The sequence below is a fragment of the Pelobates fuscus genome, chromosome 11 (genome assembly GCF_036172605.1).
Source record: "Pelobates fuscus isolate aPelFus1 chromosome 11, aPelFus1.pri, whole genome shotgun sequence".
NCBI lineage: Eukaryota > Metazoa > Chordata > Amphibia > Anura > Pelobatidae > Pelobates > Pelobates fuscus.
In genome coordinates, this window is record NC_086327.1 from 83,792,442 (window position 1) to 83,805,816 (window position 13,375).

Genomic DNA, 13,375 nt, shown 5'->3' on the forward strand with positions numbered 1-13,375 from the left:
TGGATGCAGTGAGTGTGTTTCAGTATAGTGGATGCAGTGAGTGTGTTTCAGTATAGTGGATGCAGTGAGTGTGTTTCAGTATAGTGGATGCAGTGAGTGTGTTAGTGTGTAGTGTATGCAGAGTGCATGTTGTATTAGTGAATGCAGTGTGTGTAGTGTATTGTATTAGTGTATTAGTGTATGCAGTGTGTTGTATTAGTGCATGCAGTATGTGTGTTGTGTCAGTGTATGCAGTGTGTGTTGTGTCAGTGTATGCAGTGTGTGTTGTGTCAGTGTATGCAGTGTGTGTTGTGTCAGTGTATGCAGTGTGTGTTGTGTCAGTGTATGCAGTGTGTGTCGTGTCAGTGTATGCAGTGTGTGTCGTGTCAGTGTATGCAGTGTGTGTCGTGTCAGTGTATGCAGTGTGTGTCGTGTCAGTGTATGCAGTGTGTGTGTTGTCGTGTCAGTGTATGCAGTGTGTGTTGTCGTGTCAGTGTATGCAGTGTGTGTCGTGTCAGTGTATGCAGTGTGTGTTGTGTCGTGTCAGTGTATGCAGTGCGTGTTGTGTCGTGTCAGTGTATGTAGTGCGTGTTGTGTCGTGTCAGTGTATGTAGTGCGGCGGCCGCCGCCACGCGTTTGTGGCAGGAGGCGGCTGCTGCCGCCACCACGCGTTTGTGGCAGGCGGCGGCGGCCGCCGCCACGCATTTGTGGCTACAGGCGGCCGCCGCCACGCGTTTGTGGCTACAGGCGGCCGCCGCCACGCGTTTGTGGCTACAGGCGGCGGCGGCCGCCGCCACGCGTTTGTGGCTACAGGCGGCGGCGGCGGCCGCCGCCACGCGTTTGTGGCTACAGGCGGCGGCGGCCGCCGCCACGCGTTTGTGGCTACAGGCGGCGGCGGCCGCCGCCACGCGTTTGTGGCTACAGGCGGCGGCGGCCGCCGCCACGCGTTTGTGGCTACAGGCGGCGGCTGCCGCCACGCGTTTGTGGCTACAGGCGGCGGCCGCCGCCACGCGTTTGTGGCTACAGGCGGCGGCCGCCGCCGCCACGCGTTTGTGGCTACAGGCGGCGGCGCCCGCCGCCACGCGTTTGTGGCTACAGGCGGCGGCGGCCGCCGCCACGCGTTTGTGGCTACAGGCGGCGGCGGCGGCCGCCGCCGCGCGTTTGTGGCTACAGGCGGCGGCGGCGGCCGCCGCCGCGCGTTTGTGGCTACAGGCGGCGGCGGCTGCCGCCGCGCGTTTGTGGCTACAGGCGGCGGCTGCCGCCGCGCATTTGTGGCTACAGGCGGCGGCGGTCGCCGCCGCGCGTTTGTGGCTACAGGCGGCGGCCGCCGCCGCCGCGCGTTTGTGGCTACAGGCGGAGGTTCACGGAATATCGTCGTTCTTGTGGTGAAATTGGTCCCATAGGAATTAATGGCAAAATGTTCAAAGCTAGAGTGATAGCTGGCAAAAGCAGAAAAATCAGGACATGATTTCTAAACTGCCACCACTCCCTCATTTTCAAGCCCACCTACACAAATCCTATATCAAAACGTTAAGCCATCCCTGCTGTCACTAAGCCATAGTCCTGATAGTTTTCACAATATGACCATTTGTTTGCAACTCATGCCGTCCATTGACATTCATTGAAACTCCACTGTAGCCAGCTCAAATTTGAAGGGCAATTTCTAAACTGCGACTGTGCCTTCATTTTTAATACTTCAGAGACATATTATGCATCAAAATGTAGTTCTGGGTCTTGTGATTTTCACAATATAAAACTTCACTGTAGGATGTATAGTTTTTCCAATACGACCGTTTGAAGATGGCAACCGCCAAAATACTCTGACCTGTGCCAGGCTGCAGCAGCAAGGGATGTCATAGACAGGGTCTTTTGTACACCTGCTAATGTTTTAATGTAACTGTGAGGCACTTTGGGCAACAACGTTGCAATTAAATGTGCTATATAAATAAATAATAGTTACTCCGCCCACTCCAGTTGTAGACTACCGGTGGAGGCAAGAACACTTCACACAATTTCCCCAGAAATTGTAGCTTTTCTAGTTTGCTTCAGTATTGTAAAACATCTCATTTCACATGATAGACTTGTTCTGCAGCAGTTACTATGTTACTATCAGGTTTTCATTTCACACATTGCCTGATGATATTGATCCACAAGAAAAGTACAGTAAATGATTTTTCCAGTTCATGTAGTAGGTTTATGAAAAACTGAAGCAGCTGTTGTTCTCTGGATCTTACTTAACTGCTTGACATTGAAGTGTCATAGAGTGCATTTCGTCTTTTTTTTCCCCTCTATTTAAAAAGGGCCCAGCATTCACCTATTTTAAAGCGGCTCTGTCATGAGATTTTCATAAAACATAGAATCTTAATAAAAACATTTTTTTTTACTCCTATTGATTACATTGGAATTTCATTGACTTTGACAAAAGGTAGAGTTTCTGTAGGCTGTGTGAATTGAGCTTATTCTTGCATATCGTTGATCTGTAGAAGAACAGGGTGTCTTGTGGAATACTTTATAGACCTCTCATGCACATGGGTTCACTACTGATGAAGCTCTTTGCAGTTGAAACTCCAGGAGCTAAAGAAAAAAGGTGATGGCGCCAACGAGTGAGAATTTCATGTATCTCTTCTTAGGGTTACCCCCAGAGTTTAAACCGATCTGCTAGAGCTGTAACCCCACCTCTAACTGCATCATGTCCTAGCCTGGAACAAGAGTTCCAGACAGATTAATGTAAATTCTGTGCATATTGTACACCTGAGGTCAGCATGCTGGTGACAGGCGTCCAATGGCCACTCACCCCTGCCACTCCTCTCCTCTTCTTAGTCCATAATACTCTATTGCCACTCCACTGAGGGGAAATTACATCAGCAGAGCAGGATTGGGCTGAGAAGAGAACTTGGCCTTAACGGTTGAACAGAGGGTTGGAGCAACCCTTTAATGCATGATTTACACAATTCATTAGATATATGCACACAACTGTCCCGAGCGCAAGTTCAGTGGCTGAAACATATGGACTAGATGGAGTAGCGTCATGGCTTGTCTCACAACCTGGAGGCTGGGTAATAGTCATCCCTTTGTATCTAAATTACTACAACAATTGGAAACCGGTTTACAGTTTGGTACAGCACCTCTGTTCTTGCCCCAGCACCATGCATTTAGGCTGGGCATTGGTTAATTGCACTGGACAACCTACACACTTTAAGCAGGCAATATTTTTTTAAAGATGTGTTTCTAGACACTCTTGGGGGAACTTATTTCTAGTTCTGTTTTTTTGTTTTTTTGAAGGTCCTTCATTAGATTAGAATCTGTAAGGTTTTTTGTTCGTCACGCTGGTTACTGCTGCTTGTAATATTTCCACATTATTAAGCGACTCGTCTATGAATGTATGTGATTAACCCCTTAAGGACACATGACATGTCATGATTCCCTTTTATTCCACAAGTTTGGTCCTTAAGGGGTTAAAACTTTGTATACCAACAAGCCCAGGTGTGTGTTCTAGTTAACAGCCTCAAATAAGTTCCTATTTGTTTCTGCAATCTGATCTGATGCGCTTATTAAACTAGAAGCATTTAAAAGGAGATAATGTTATAAAGCTGACTTGGGGGAATTGTCCAGTAATGTTTAAAAGTATTAATGTTGAATGTATAAGCCATTGTGACATATTCTGTATTTGCCATGACACTCACATATTTCGATTTGCAGTTTTGCTTTGCATACCCTCAATTTAAAATAAATAAAAAAAAAAAAGACAAAAAAAATGTGAATGCACAAGCAACTTAAACATAATTAAAACTAGGCTGAATTGATGTAGTGCAGGTTACTCTTTCAAGTGAGTATACCCTCTGAATGCAAACCCAGGGCAAACCGTACAAAAAGAATATACTACAAATTGCAGAGTTTGCCAAAGGCAAAAAGATTCTTTTTTTTTTTTTTTTTTTTAAAGGGACACTGTAGTCTACATATAAAAGCAAGAAAGAGAGATCCCCCAGTCTTCCTTCTTGCTTTTATATGAATTTTCATTTATTAAAACTAATTTTCGAGGCTTTTATATAATAAAAACGTACCTCTGTTCCAGCGCCGAGCTCCCAGCTATGCAAAATGACGAAATCGCGGGGCTCAATCAGACGCTTCTCTCAGAGAAGAGTCATTGCGATCTGGTGCGCATGCCCGGCTTTGCGCTGCACCAATCGCGTTCTTCATAGTGGCATTGGATGCTGCCCTATGAATGAACTCAGTGCCTCTACCGCGCATGTGCGCGGAATGCGCGTTCGCGAGCTGAGCTGTCTGACAGCTCAGCTCGCTTTCTATACCCGCCCCCCTCCTCAGCCAAACTGTGTTTGCATAGAAACACTATAGAGATTTCTCTATATATAGTGTTTCTATGCAAACACACAAGTAGTAAAAAATTAAAGACACACTCTCTCTCTCCATCCACTCATCATTCATATCCATCCACTCCATCATCCATATCCATCCACCACATCATCCATATCCATCCTCACCCACTCACCCTCAGTCACCCACCCACACTCACTAAATAAGTTTACTTACAGTTTGAATCCTCCCCTCCTCCTCTTCGGTCTTCAGCCTGTCAGACCTGTCAGCTCAAGCCACTCCCACGCAGTGCTGACAGCTGATAGCACGTCTGAAGTATTCACCCATGCGTGAATATGTCAGATGTGAATGAAGCCTTTTTAGGGCTTCTGAACTCGGAAGTCCCTCTGGTGGCCGTCTGACTGCAACTAGAGGTGTTCCAAGCTTCCAATGCTTCCAAGCTTCCAATGTAAACACTGTATTTTCACACAAATACAGTGCTTACAAGAAAAAGGCTGCAGGGAGCTGTAGCACTCATCTGAACTACCTAATTAAGCTGAAGTTGTTCAGGTGACTATAGTGTCCCTTTAAATGTTCGTGTTACATTATGACCATAAGCCTTTCCCCCCCCCCCCCCCGATTTCAGTCAATTCGCTACACATCAGTGGGGTTACATATAGTACAAAGTTTTCTTTTTTTTTCCTTTTTTTTTTCTGTTTTGTCCATTCCCACCCATTTAGTTTACATTTATCAAACACCTTGAACATGAAAAATATTTATATATTGCGACACAAAAGTTGGGTGTACAAGAATTTTTTATTTTTTTTTTTAAATGTAATTTTTATTTTTTATTTTTTAATTTTTTTAAAGATAAGTCTTAAACCCTCCTGAGTCTCAAACCGCTTTGCACATCTGGGTCCTACAATTGCTAAACATTCTTTTTAAAATTGCTTGTACTTGTCATGGGAGATGGGGAACTGTTGGTGAACAGCAATTTGTATGTCTTTCCTCGTAATGATGGTCTGGACTTGGTTGTGCCATTTTAAGACAACTAGGTCCTTTGATGCTATTCCTTTGTAGCTTTGCTGTGTGTTTAGGGTAATTATCCTGCTGGAAGGTGAAATTCTGCTCCAGTCTCCAGGTTTTTGGTTCGAAACCCATTTTACCCGAGTGGCCCTGTATTTCTCTCTTCATCCATCTTGCTTTTAACCTTGATCAGTGTCCCACTTCTTGGTGATAACAAGTATACCAGAACATGCAACCTATGTTATGCTTCACTATTTTGTGCTAAGGCCAGAATTTTACATTTAGGTCTGTCTGACTATAGAACTTAAAGGAACACTATAGGGTCAGGAAAACAAACATGTATTCCTGACCCCATAATGTTAAAAACACTATCCCCTATGCCCTCCTAAAAAAAGTAAAATCTTGCCTTTAAAACAATCTGTTGCTGCTGTTTTTTCCCCTGATCTGCCTCCTTGGCTGATATCAGAAGTGATGATATCAACCAATCACAATGCTTTCCCACAGGAAAGCATTGGATTTGCTGAGATTGTCAATTCTGATGATCTCAGCCAAGGAGGTGGACATGGGGCGAAGACAAACACCACCCTGGTCAATCAGCATCTCCTCCTAGAGATACATTGAATCAGTGCATCTCTACGAGGAAAGTTCAGTGTCTCCATGCGCAAAGTGGAGTCACTGCGAGTTCAGCACTACCCCAGAAAACACTACTTGTAGCCATCTGAAGAGTGGCCAGTGGCAGGGCCGGACTGGCCCACCGGGATACCGGGAAATTTCCCGGTGGGCCGTCGGCACCTGGGGCCGGGCAGACAGCTGGGACTGCTGGCTGGGGGAGGTCTGCTGGCGGTGCAGGGGGAGCAGGCTGTTCTGTCTCTGCTCCCCCGCCCGCAGCTTAATGAGACCGGGGCCGGAATATGATGTCATATTCCGGCCCCGGTCTCTTTCTAGCGCGCGAGGGCGGGGGAGCAGAGACAGAACAGCCTGCTCCCCCTGTGGCCGCCAGCAGACCTCCCCAGCCAGCAGCCGCCAGAAGACCTCCCCCTGCGGCCACTAGCCCTCCCAGCCGGTCACCCACAGGTAAATTCTGTCAGTGTCAGTGTAAGTGTATGTCTGTGTCATGGTGTGTGTGTGTCTGTGTCATGGTGTGTGTCTGTGTCATGGTGTGTGTCTGTGTCATGGTGTGTGTCTGTGTCATGGTGTGTGTCTGTGTCATGGTGTGTGTCTGTGTCATGGTGTGTGTGTGTCTGTGTCATGGTGTGTGTCTGTGTCATGGTGTGTCTGTGCCTGTGTGTCATGGTGTGTGTGTGTGTGTCATGGTGTGTGTGTGTGTGTCTGTGTGTCATGGTGTGTGTCTGTGTGTCATGGTGTGTGTGTGTGTGTGTGTCATGGTGTGTGGGTGTGTCTGTGTCTGTGTGTGTGTGTGTGTGTCTGTGTGTGTGTGTGTGTGTCTGTGTCTGTGTGTGTGTGTGTGTGTCTGTGTCTGTGTGTGATGGTGTGTGTGTCTGTGTCTGTGTCATGGTGTGTGTGTCTGTGTCTGTGTCATGGTGTGTGTGTGTGTGTCATGGTGTGTGTGTGTCATGGTGTGTGTGTGTGTCATGGTGTGTGTGTGTGTCATGGTGTGTGTGTGTGTCATGGTGTGTGTGTGTGTCATGGTGTGTGTGTGTGTCATTGTGTGTCTGTGTCTGTGTCATGGTGTGTGTCTGTGTCATGGTGTGTGTCTGTGTCATGGTGTGTGTGTCTGTCATTGTGTGTGTGTGTCTGTGTCATTGTGTGTGTGTCTGTGTCTGTGTCATTGTGTGTGTGTCTGTGTCATGGTGTATCTGTGTGTATTTAAAAAGTGTTTTTACTCACCTTTTATTTTTCTCCTCACGCCGTGCTGGTCTCCCCTCGACTGGCCCTGCCTCTATATGGCTGAGATCATCAAGCATGATGATCTGAGCCAATCCAATGCTCTGCCATTGGAGTGGCTGCAAAGGCCCTGATAGTAGGTGCTGCACACTGTGCAATCACGCTGTGCAGCACTGACACAGGAAGCACCTCTAGTGACTGTCTGAGTGACTGTCACTAGAGGTGTCACTAGGAAGCAATGTAAACACTGCATGTGAGTATGCTTAATGTATAATTAAATTAAAAGGACCAATATTATATATTAGAAAAAGCAATATATATATATATTTATTTATATATATTTATATATATATATATATATATATATATATATTACTCAACCATCTGGGGTGGCAAGATATTGCCTTACATATTACATACGGCAATATATGGCGCAACGACTTATGGGGCTGGCATAGATTTTTTTTTTCCAGGGCTGCTTTGTATCCCCAGTCCGGCCCTGGCCAATGGAAGTGTCCCTCTGCTGTAACATTGGCAGCGTAAATTGTGCAACAATAAAAATATTTTGCACCTTCAAAATCATGCTTATGGTGTTTGGGAAAAAAAAAAAAAAAAAAAAAAAAAAAAAAACAACCATTATTCTCCATTTTACTTCTAGGTTACCTCACTATAAAATATAGAACTTTTCCGTTTGAGATCCATGTAGTGCACATCGAAATATCTGAACTTAGCATATGTAATACTCTAAAGGCGGTAAGACCAAAAAGTCTTAATTGACCAAAGACCTGGAGTATCACTTTTTTATTTGCTCGAAGTGATGTAATTAAGGTGTACATGGAAACGTACCAGTTTGTAAGATTAAAACTCATAAGACAAGAGTTCCAGGCAGTATATACAGATAGAGTTGGGACTTCTTAGAAATTATTACGTAACACTTGGCTGTACTGTAGGTTTATGTAACCTGAGGCACTGACTTTCAATACAGGCTGCTCTGTTGCTGTTTGGTTTATCCCTTATAGTGAATACATTCCATAACATTTTATTTGCATTTATTTTTTTTTAACCGTAAGAATTACGAAGTTTTGGACCTCATTAATGTCTAATGCCGCAGTGGTATTTTACGAACATGCTTGGAGTTTGCAACTATTATACCTTACTGTCTTGTATGAAAATGAGGTTTGCCAGTGATTTTCTATAAACACGTTGGCAGCTCTGCATCTAGTTAATGTCTTGCCTGATAAAAATTTCCCTGTGTGGCAGGTGATGTTTATTATAGCTTGACATGCTAATGACCTACAGTGGCAAACCAGGGTTTGGTCAGACTTTCCATGGCTCCCAAATGACCATTGTGCCTATAAGTTATTTTGTACTTCTTTTCCTTCGAACAGCCATGTGAATAGATACCCAGGCAGTGGTTAATTATGTGTCGCTCCCAATTAATGTGCATGAGAAGAAAATTATCACTTTATGAATAGATAAACAAAACAACGTGTTCCTCCATCCTGCTGTTATATGATCTTTGGAAAAAGCTCAGATCTAATCTCTGAGTAGGGTCTGAGAATTAATTAAACGTATGTTAAAATATTTTAAATGGTTAAAATTTCCATGGCCCCAGTTTTAAAGAGGTGGGGGGAAACCACCACCATAAACACATGTACCTGTAATCTAGTGTTGACACTCTCCTCTCTGCAGTGCAGTGCACCCATGGTGAGATCATCAGTCATTGAGATCTCTCTCCAATCCAAAGCTTCTCACTATTACAGTTGAGTGCATCTCATAGACAAATGTTTAATCCAGTGAGAATCTATTAGAAATGTTAGCCGTGTTTTGGCATCACCATTTTGTGTGAACACCTTTGGAAAACTATAGGAACACTATAGTCACCTAAACATCTTTAGCTTAATGCTAAACATCTTTAGCTTAATGACACAGTTTTTGGTGTATAGATCATTGTTCTCAGGTTTCACTGCCATTTAGGATTTAAATCGCTTTGTTTCGGTTTATGCAGCCCTTGCCACACCTCCCCTGGCCACGATTGGCACAGCCTGCATTAATAAAACTGGCTTCACTTTGTCAGATGTAATTTACATTAAAGGGACACTATAGTCACCTGAGCAACTTTAGCTTAATGAAGCAATTTTGGTGTATAGAGCATGCCCCTGCAGCCTCACTGCTCAATCCTCTGCCATTTAGGAGTTAAATCCCTTTGTTTATAAACCCTAGTCACACCTCCCTGCATGTGACTTGCACAGCCTTCCATAAACACTTCCTGTAAAGAGAGCCCTATTTAGGCTTTCTTTATTGCAAGTTCTGTTTAATTAAGATTTTCTTATCCGCTGCTATGTTAATAGCTTGCTAGACCCTGCAAGAGCCTCCTGTATGTGATTAAAGTTCAATTTAGAGATTGAGAAACAATTATTTAAGGTAAATTTCATCTGTTTGAAAGTGAAACCAGTTTTTTATTTTTTTATTTTTATGCAGGCTCTGCATAAACAGAAACACATCTATTTAACTCATAAATGACAGTGAATTGAGCAGTGAAATTGTAGGGAAATGATCTATACACTAAAACTGCTTTATTTAGCTAAAGTAATTTAGGTGACTATAGTGTCCCTTTAAATAATTTTATCTCTCGCTCTGTAAATTAAACTTTAATCACATACAGGAGGCTTTTGCAGGGTCTAGCAAGCGATTAACATAGCGGGGGATAAGAAAATCTAAATTAAACAGAACTTGAAATAAAGAAAGGATAAACTTTAGATGACTCTGTACAGTAAGTGTTTATGAAGGCTGTGAAAGTCACATGCAGATATTTGACTAGGGTTCATACACAAAGTTAACTCCTAAATGGCAGATTATTAAACAGTGAGGCTGCAGGGGCATGTTCTATACACCAAAATTGCTTCATTAAGCTAAAGGTGTTTTAGTGACTAGTGTCCCTTTAAGTCTTAAAGGGACACTCTAGGCACCCAGACCACTTCAGCTCATTGAATTTGTCTGGGTACATTGTACCTATTGCACTTAGTGCTGCAATGTTAAACATTGCAGTGCCACTGAAACAGCAATGTTTACATTGCAGAACTAAGTCTGCCTTCAGTGGCCGTCTCATAGACTGCCACTGGAGGCACTTTCTGAATCCTAATGGACCTTAGGTAACTGACGCTGGTCGTCCTCACGCTTTGCATGAGGACATCCAGTGTCAGATTTTCCCCTCATAGAAAAGCATTGATTTGCATTGGCTCTAGCTCGTCTTGGAATGCTGGAGGAGGTGGAGCAGCGACCCAGTGCCAAGGGACATCTGAATAAGGTTAGTAAATAAAGGATTTTCAACCCTTTATTCATGTCGGGAAGGGGGGGTAGAAAGAGGGAGCTATAGTGCCAGGAATACAAAGCAGTATTATAGTATCCCTTTAAGGAGGAATTGCCTTTTTTTTGGTTACTCCAAGTAATTTGAAGTGGTGGTGATGCCTGGAGTATGTATTTTCTTTAATCCCTTGGCTGCAAGAGTGGTGTAACTTTACTTCTGGCAATGCAAAGAGCATTGTCAGCAAGCCCAAAATAAGCATTCTGGGATGTCTGTCAGTACTATAAATGTATAATTTCTTTATTTTGCAGTATGCCACTCTTAGCCAGTGAATGGAGACTGGTAACCCTTTAATGGCTGGCTGACAACCATTAGAGATGTGTTTTCCACCAAATGTATAAATATTGTTTTGTTTTTTTAGAAATGGCAATGTTTTATATTGTCCTTTATCAATGCACCATAACATCTACATTAAAGATGATGTGGATTTGGTGCTTAGAATGTTCCTCTAAGGAGTAAACTGTATATGCTTGTGGATATCCACTGTTGCTTTGTCAGTGACTCGCCTAACAGTATTTGGCTCAACCTATCCATCATGCTTCTTATGGGTCCACGTTTTTTCTTCATGTAAATACATACCTGAAACCTCAAAAGCAAATTACTCATCTCATTACTCAGAGCAGGCAAATGGAGCTTTATATTTTTAGAGGTGTCCGTAATGAGTGAGCGTTAAAATATTTAGCCCCATCTCAGTTCAGCCTAGCCCTACAACAATTAATCATCACTATATATTTTAGGTTTTGTGCTATTAGTTTGGTGAAAGTGAAAGTGAAATGTTTATATGAATCTTACTGAAAGAGGCGGCAACGGAAAAGTACAAGGTGCTTTTTAAAAAAAAAAAAAAAAAAAATGTATTATTCCTTTGACACTAGGGCTGGAGATGCTACGAGTTATGTGCTTAACCCCTTAAGGACCAAACTTCTGGAATAAAGTTTGTGTCCTTAAGGGGTTAATCTAACAAAATACAATGTAAAATATGGCTTACTTACTGCAACAGTTTCATTTCTAGACGATTTTAAAACAAATTTGTCTAAAGGTATCACTGTGCTAAAATGGACTGCATTGTTTTTGAGGTAAATTGGCAAAGGCAACATTTGTCATTTCCTTTGCTCATCTGACTCAACTGGTTTGAACGCAGGGTATAATGTTAAATGGGTGATTCATACTGACCTGAGAGGCCTTACCACCACCTTTTTTCTTTTTTTATCATCACATTTTTAACCTAAAGTGGGCGCAGAGATATTACTTTATTGTGAGGTTCCTATAATATTAAATTTTTAAAAAAATTATTTTAATAGAAACCTGTCTGAGAACATTGAACTTTTTAACATTTAACCTTTTTGGTTGTATGAATCTGTAGCAAGAGAATTTAAGTTCTCCTTAACTAAAGATGGCATTCTGCAGCCTGTCATAGACTCATGGGTTCCCAATTGTAAAACGGGCCAACAACGGACGTTTCCTATCTCAGCAAGTGCTTCTTTTTCTGTCAAGTAGAATAAATGTCATTATTTTTTTTTAAGGAACACTAATGTTAATTAGTTATATTTAGCATTGCTGTGTTCTCAATGCTGTTTAGATGGCTGGTTTCCCGTTTAACAAAAAAAAGGTAAAATAAATAAAATAGCTGTAATCTAATAACAGTGCAGTCTCCTTGCTACAGTGTCCCCTTCTCCAATAAAGTAATGTGTAATTATGGCATTTGTCCAATCCAGTGCTTTACATAGAAAGGCATTGGAGAGATAGGATGGCTGCATAACAATTGCCACACTGCTAATCAAATGCTTCGCAAGTCGTTGTGGTATTGTGTATTGTGCCTCCGTCAATCGATGCTCCTAGTGCTCACTGAGGACTCCAAGCACTCCAGCAGACACCATAAGCACTTTAGACCCCACGAACCGCCGCAGCTTGGTTGGGGTCTCGCCGATCTCCACCCACCCTGGACCTAAGACCAGGATCCAGCTTCCGGTAAGTGATCCTCTCCTCCAAGAGAGTATAGCTGTGAAGCTCTTACAAGAGCTCGTGGTTATAGCTTGTATAGCAGGTCCCTGAAAACACGAGTCGAGGCTCTATGTTGAGGGTGAAGTAAGACTGAATTTTAATGGTACCACACTGGCCTTTTATGACAATCCCCATGCAAGGGGTACGCCCAAATGGACCGTGTTGGGGACTCCAACACAAAGACACAGACCAGTAAGAACAGTGATTAAATGCGTGACACTCCTAAAACAAATATTCAATCCCTCCTCTCTGCCTGGGAGGTAATTAAGTCAGATACTGTATTAACGCAATTATCTCCAGGCAGAAAAAACACATTTTACAAAACTCCCAAAGTACCCCAAAAACAGAGAGGCCTGTTTGGCTCTTGCAGCCTTGAGTGATATGCAAAGATACCTCGAGTGCCGTGCATGGCACACGTGTCATAGGCTGCCTACCCCTGGCGTAGACCTTTTGATTTTCTGAAGTCTTTAATGATCAAACCTCTCTAGTGGGTATCAGTTTTACTGCCCCTGAATGTGTTGAGCTTTTTTTTTTTTTTTTTCTTATAAATTGAAACATTGACTTTGTGAAAAATTGATGGTTAGAAGAATCCCTTGACTTGTCCTTTTGGCATTTTTCAAAGCAACTGTTGTGTAATAGGACATCCATAGCTTAAAAAAGCTACTTTGATAATGATACTCCAAGAGACAAATGTATTTATTTATAAAATATTTTACCAGGATGGGTACATTGATATTTCTCTTGTTTTCAAGTATGTCCTGGGTCCAGAAAACGTTGCATTTTTACGATAGGATGCAATATTACAAAAATACAATAAATAACAGATAATAAACTTATTCAACCATGACCGGT

At 42.8% G+C, this 13,375-nt stretch overlaps 1 protein-coding gene across 3 annotated transcripts in view; it reads left to right on the forward strand.

The window, feature by feature from the left end:
* KMT2A (lysine methyltransferase 2A) overlaps window positions 1-13,375 on the forward strand; it is a 101,096-nt gene that overhangs the window by 16,635 nt on the left and 71,086 nt on the right. The window lies entirely within an intron of this gene.